General features: G+C 41.6%; 1 pseudogene across 1 annotated transcript; it reads right to left on the bottom strand.

Annotated features, from left to right (window-relative positions):
* Window positions 1–5785: 5785 nt before the first annotated feature.
* Window positions 5786–6891, bottom strand: LOC308551712 (non-POU domain-containing octamer-binding protein pseudogene; annotated as a pseudogene). Its single transcript has one exon. The product of its transcript is annotated as a non-POU domain-containing octamer-binding protein pseudogene (transcript).
* Window positions 6892–7428: the final 537 nt, after the last annotated feature.

Here is a 7428-nt window from a genome sequence, read left to right on the forward strand (position 1 = left end):
GATGTCCCTTTTATTTCCTATTGACCCCCTCCCCCCTATACCCCTCCCCCCAGGCCTTCCCCACACTACTGTCTGTGTCAATGGGTTATGCATATAAGCATATAAATTATTTGGTTAATCTCTCCCCACCCACCCACCCCCACTTTCCCTCTGAGATTCGTCAGTCTGTTCCAATTCTGCATGATATTTTGGTTTGCAAAAGCCCCCAAGTGTATCAACAGAAAAACTATGTGAGACGAATTCTGGTTAGACCTTTTCCACTTCTTCATGTTCAAAATAACTTCGACTATTCAGAGGCTTGATACCTACCACACTCCCCTAGACCCCACGCTGCTTTCTGGATTCTAAGCTGAAACTGTTTCTGGGGCTCCAAAGTGACCCCTTCTTGAGCCTCTGCCATTGAGAGCCCCATCCCTCAGCCTTCCTGTCTTATCCAGATGTTGGAGAAAAAGCATTCTGATTTAATTAATTCACACTAAAGTATAAGTGAGGTCATATGCAAACTCACTCAGGTGTGATTGCATTTTCAGAGAAGCCATCCTAAGGAACAGAATTCTAAACAGTCATATTTCCATTTGTGTGGTGAGACAAGTCTTACTTGGCCAACTCAAGTATACCACATGAGTAACCGCATCAGCTACATCTGATGCCATTCCCTTCTGTTGGAATATTCTGGTCTCTACTGTCTCTGTCTCCAAGTCCTTTTTTTAATTCAAGGCTCAGCTCAAGTCTTACCCATGAAGCCTGCCCAGAGTGCACCTGGCTTGAATTTCTGCCCCACTCAGAAGTCATTGCTCCTCACTTGTTCCATCTGGGTTAGTTTGGTTTCCTTAACCATATCCCGAGCTCTATGAGAGCAGAAATCATGTTTTAAACTTGTCTATCTTCCACAGATCATGGCAAGATTCTGGGCTTTTCGAAAGTGTAGAATGAATTTTCATATTAACTGTCATTGCTTTCCCACATGTTATCTGATTTGAGTCACAGCAACCCCATAAAGTAGAGTGTCATTACTCCTATTTTACAGAGAAACTTATGTGGTGGAGCAGGGGACACTACTGAAAAGGAAGAAATTTATTTAAAATCTTTTCTCCCTTTTATTTCTGGAAATTCTCAATTCATCAGTCAATATAATATTTTTTAGTTTGACCTCTGCGGCCAGCACTGTGCTATTGGAAATATAAAAGAGGCACACACCTGGAGCCCTACCCTTAAGTCAGTCATGGAGCAGTGGCTCTAAATTTGGTTGATCATCACAAATGCCATCTCCATAATCTGATTCAGCAGGTCTGGGATAGGGCCCAGGTCTTTCTCGAAGCTACTTGAAGAATTCTGATAATCAGCCATGATTGAAAACCACTGCTCCAGTGATTCATATATTTTTAGGGTTTGACAAGCCTGTGAAGATGATCAAGTAATGTGTTTCCCAAACAGTGGAGGCCACACTAGTGATGGGACTGAGACACACAAACTTTATTTTTAAATATATATTTTAATGTATATTAGAAAAAAGATAGCCACTTCATAAACCTATTATTTCACTGATATGATAATTCCTTTTTATTAAAATATATTTAAATAAAACACATGCTATAACATGGAAGAACCTTGAAGACATTATGTTAAGTGAAATAAGCCAGTCACAAAAGGTTAAATACTATATGATTCCACTTATATGAGATACCTAGAGTAGTCAAATTCAGAGAGGCAGAAAGTAGAATGGTTGTTACGAGGAATTTGACAAGTGGGGAAGAGGGAATTATTGTTTAATGTGTATGGACTTTCAGTTTTACAAGATGGGAAGTGTTCTGCAGATGAATGCTGATGGTGGTGGTGATGATAGCCAGACATTGTGTTTGTACTTAATGTCATTGACCTGTACACTTTAAAATGTTTAAAATGGTAAAATTTATCTTATGTATATTTTACCACAATAGAATTCATTTAAATAAAAAAAGCAAGATAGAAAAATTTAAGTAAAAGTAGAAACAGATTGCAGATGCAAGAAAAATGAAGATGCTGTGCAAATGACTGGTGTTTAAGAAACGTTGTAGTTTAACTCATTTTACTTAGGAGGACACCAAGGCCCAGAGAAGGGGAGAAACTTGCCTACTGTTACCCATTGAGTCACAGGCAAGGCCAGGAGTTGTACCCAAGTTTCCTAATTCTGCTGGTATTTTTTTCATTTATACCATCTGATTAGTTGCTAAAATATTAGAGTGTAAACAACAGACACAGGAAGTACTCTGTGTATGCCAGAGAAATTAAGGAGAGCTTGAAGGAGGAAATGGTATATAACATAAGCTTTAAAAGATGGAATGATTGTAAATCAGAGGAGATGGAAGGGGGCATGAACATAAAGGCCTGAAAGCAAGAATGAGTGTGGTTTGTGGTTTATACTGACACAGTGATGCCAGAACCCTGGCTGGAGCAGTGGTTTTATGTTCTGAAATAATACAAAGCTCTTAAATGATAGGTTAATTTAGGCTTGATACATTAAGCAATAGTCAACCATTGCAGAATTTTGAGCAGAAGCATGATATGCTGAAAGCAGGTTTGTAGGATGATTAATCTGGCATGGGGCCAACAGGATGGATAGAATGAAATCAAACTAGTGAATGGGCTCTTTGAGGAATCCAGCCATGATGTGACAAGAGCCAGAATTGAGATGTGGCAGTGGAAATAATGAGGCTGAAGCAAATCAAAGACTGATTCAAAGGCAAGTCAAAGGCAGAACAACCAAGAGGTGACCAGGGTGGCAATGGATGTAGAGGCCATGGCAGGAGTACAGCGGTGGGAGGCTGAATCTGTGACTCACCTGAGGGAGCAGCGGGAGTGCCCCACCATCATCCCACCTGGGAAGTTCACTCCAATCTGTGTATGTGGGAGGGTCCCTGTGGTAGAGCTCAGGGCCAGTAGAGGGGTCTGACTGGTACACTCAGCAGTGAATCTGAGGGACCCTTTATTCTCTGAAAGAACTTGTGATGGAGAGGAGAATGGGGGCTGGACAGTGTAGGCTGGGAAAGAGGATCAGTCCTGCTCACCTTGAGCACAGGGGAGGCACCCCTTCCCCACCTGTGGAACAGCTGGTTATGCCCCTCTCTGTGGTGACCCCAGTGACCCCACTTCTAGTAATATCCTAAAAATCCCAAAACACCAATCAGAAAGAATATTTGCACCCCTATGTTCATAACAGCATTATTTACAATAGCGAAGATCTGGAAACAGCCCAAGTGCCCAACAGTAGATGAGTGGATAAAAAAGCTGTGGGACATTTACACCGTGGAATACTATGCAGCTGTAAAAAATAAGGATCTCTTACCCTTTGAGACAGCATGGAGGGACATGGAGAGTATTATGCTAAGTGAAATAAGCCAGTCAGAGAAAAACAAATATCACATGATCTCACTTATATGTGGAATCTAATAAACAAAATCAATTGATGAACAAAATATGTCCAGAGGCATGGATACATGGAACAATCTGACAGATCTCAGAGGGGAGAGGAGTGGAAGGGTGGGAAGAAATTAACCAAGGAACTTATATGTATATATGCATAGCCCAAGGGCACAGACAATAATGTGGTGAAGGCCTGGGGTGAAGCAGGGGCTGGGTGGAGGGAGCAAAGGGGAGAAATGGGGGACATCTGTAATACTGTCAACAATATAAATAAAAAATAAATAATAACTAAATAAATAAATAAAATTTAAAAGGCAAAACAACCAGGACTTAGTCACTTATGAAAGGGCAGATGAAGGAAAGAGAGGAATCCTGGATGATCCCAAGGCTTCTAAGCCTAGATGATAGGGTTGTGGTAGTACCCTCAACTGAAATTTAAAAAGTGGGAAGAGGAGAAGGTTTGGAGCAAAGGTGAAACATTTGGTTTTGAAGATAGGGTGTTTGAGGTAATGGTAGAACATTCAAATAGAGATGATCTCCAAGTAGCTTGAAATATGGGATTGGAGCTTGGGTTAGAGGTTAAAGGTCATTAAACTCATTTTAATTCTGGATACTTTACACAAGGATGGTCTTCCAGTGACATGTTCATTTTTATTTAGCATTGATTTAAAGACATATTGTTTTCATAAAGAAATTGTGGTGTAAGACTTTGAACACAAGGGAGCAAGCACTTAAGTGCTTTCAAAGCCAGAAAACATCAAGGAAAGGGTGGGAATGGCCCAAGTGAGTAATTACAAATTTTCTCTTCTGGAAAGAAAAGAGAGAAAAACCGTGGTGTAATTTCCAGTTGTCCTTTCTTGGAGCTCTAACGCATAGAAGGATTTAGTGTCCTTGTCGCCCAATGCAACCTTTCAAAGAACTGCTGGATGAGTGTTTAGAAATGAACCTTTGGGAACACCTTGTATGGAATCCAGCTCCTCTGCAATTAATGCAGTATGGCAGCTGCCTGGATGATTCATATCAGGGTATCACGTAACACCACCTCATTTGACAAAGAGGGAATGGGAAGATTGACAATATTTGCTGTGTTTTCTGTTACATACTTGCTCAGTATATGAAAGGCTATACCCCCTTAAGCATGACTGACAAAATTCTTGGACTTGCTATCCTGCAAAAAATCTCATCTCTGATTTCTGTGAGTCAAACTCCTGGAAAATGTCCGAGTTGGGGGAAAAAAAAAACACAACACAGCAGGTTTAGCAGATGTTCTGGTGTGCTATACTCTTAGAGAAAGCAAGAGAGGAAATGGTTTGCTCTGGACACATTTACAGAGAGAAGGTCTGTGGGAGCCTTTTCTTCTAAAACAGTTTCCTGGTTTAGAAAACCAGGAAAAAATCAGGGCTGGTCATCAGGGAAACTTATGGAGTTTCTTTTTAGCCCTTTCACCTCTCTTCCTGTCTTCTGTTTCTTTCCTGACAACTAGTTGTTTTTTGGGTTTTTTTTTTAAAGGCTTAAAATGTATTTTAATAATTTGATGCTGCCTTGTTGCTCCATTTCTCAGAAAAACTCCAAAGGTATCAGGGACAAATCAAATATGGTACACCAATTTTAAAAATGCACAACATAACTACCTAAGATAAGCAAAGCTAAGAGCTACTGTCTGACTTTCAGCATACAGCAACACCGTTCCCAAGATTGTACTAGACCTATCAAGAAAAGTTGTGAACAGCAATATCAGACACAAAAGTGCCATTCCTGGGTTGTCCTCACCCAAGAAAAAGATGGACGCAAGTTAATACAAGATTTTTTAAAAGATATACTAAAACGAAAATCTCTAAGAAAAAAATGTCTTCCATAGGACATGAAGGAATAATATATGGGATATCACAGAACCATATGTATGTTATCTGTGATCTCTGTGCACATTTCCCTGAATTCCAGCTAGGGAGTGAATGGAATGATGGGACTAAAGTCCTTGGGGAATGTTATGGTTTTTGTGGTATAGACGGCAGTGTCTCCAGGGTTGGGAAATTTAAGAATGAGAACGCAAATAGAACAGGATAAACAAAGAATGGGATGATCAAGATTAATAGGGACCCTAACTGGATCCACTTTGCCATTGTTTCCCCCCTCCCAGGCCCTCAGTAATCACATGAGGCTTCAGGACTGCACCACACAGATATGATTAAATGATATACCACACAGAACTGATTTGTTAAATATCGTCCCTCCTTTACCCTCTGCCTCCAGCATACTCCCTAGAGTAGTACAGGCAGGGAGGACCTAACTATTAAGAGGAATCCCTAACACTTTTCCAGGGTAGAATTCTGGCTAGTCCAAAAAGAGTCCTCTTAAGGGTTTTGGGAAACTAGATACTGCAATTTTATTAGTATTGGCAACTTCTGTTTGGAGCAAATTCAGCTCCAGGAGCTGTACGGGTGAATGCAAGAGGGGTTCCACCAATTGTCCCTATTCCTTCCATTGTAGCAGCATGGACAAAGCGTTAGGTAGTTGGTGGGGTCAATCCCAAGGTTCCATCTGGCATCATAGTGCCCATAGCACCTCCCGTACCATTTGGCCCATCTGTATTTCCTGCTCTTTGGCATCAGGGAAGGATCCCTTGAATCCTTCCTGCTGTCCCCACATCATTTCTTCCTGCTGTCTCTTCCTCGTGGCGCCTGTGCTACTCCCCTGGCCTGAGTTCCAGGTGCTTTCACTTTTACACTTGGTTGTACAGCTTTTCAATCCTCTGAAGTTTTTCTTGATGCCTCATCAAATCCTGCCTTATTAGCATGACTTGATGCTCATGGCGAGCAGTCTCCATCTCCATCTTGTTTCTCATGAGCTTCCTTGATGTTATGGTCCACTTGGTCCTGCTGCTGCTTCTCTGTCTCACTGAGTACCTTTCAGCAATTGGCATACTCATACTCAAAGGAGCCAGGCTGTGCAAATCTAGGTGGCTGCTCCCACTCCTTGTGAAATTGCTGGTTCTTTATACCCAGCTTCTCTGGAAGTCCTTCTTCATCATTTAACTGGTCCATGGGCTCCATAGTCACAGGCCAAGGCAATGTGGTTAACAGGCAGGAGCCTTCACTGCATCTGTCCAGAGCTTTCCAAGCAGCTGGTTTCCCTGAGCATTCAACAATGCCTTTTCCTGAGGGCCTTCCTCGATCATTCGCAATGATTACAGCCCTCTCCACCTGGCGGAACACAAAAGGCTTCCTTCAGCAGTTCGTTGGACACATACTGAAGAAGGTTTTGGACTGTAAGGGATGCACTATGACATACAAAGCACACATGCAGCTGCTTTCCACAGAGTGTGGCATGTTGTCCAGCTCTACTTTTGCAATCTCTGCTAGGGTTTGTGTTTCCAAGCAGATAAGTCCAAAGCCCTTATCCTTATGAATGAAGACTTTGCCTGCCTTCCCATATTTCTCAAATAATCTCCTCAGTGATATCAAGAGGAAGATTGTCCACAAAGAGCCAGTTACATTAGGTGACTATTGACCGTTAAATTGCAAGTCTTCTGAAAGGGTAGGCTATCATCACTTCTTGAATAATCACCCAATTTCTTATTGGGAATAGTTCATCTCATTGTTTTCCAATATGAAGGCTAAGAACCATGATTCTAGGTCATGTTGGATGAAGAAAAGAAGCAAAGGACAAACTGCAATTGCAATTCTGGAAGAGGGCCACCAAAAGAAGCCTAGGCTCATTCCCAAATTCATTGCGGGTCAGTGCTGGCCCTCAGCACAAAGCTCTCAGTATAGTTGATCAATGTAGAGCTCAAACTAAGACCCATTGTATTCTGCTTATGATTTATAGAAGGTTGAAGGAAGATCTTTAAAAAATTATAACAATAATGCAAGTGACATGCTACCTTGAGGAAGCTGATCCCTGCTGACCCACCCTGAGAAAGGTTGGGTTTCAAGGTGGTTGTCGAGCAGTAAACAGGGCTTATACCAAGTATTTCATACTGTCTCACCTAGTTCTCCCTGTGCTGAACAAGATGGCTGGCTGAGATCATGT

Source organism: Miniopterus schreibersii, assembly GCF_964146895.1.
Source record: "Miniopterus schreibersii genome assembly, chromosome: X".
Taxonomy (NCBI): domain Eukaryota; kingdom Metazoa; phylum Chordata; class Mammalia; order Chiroptera; family Miniopteridae; genus Miniopterus; species Miniopterus schreibersii.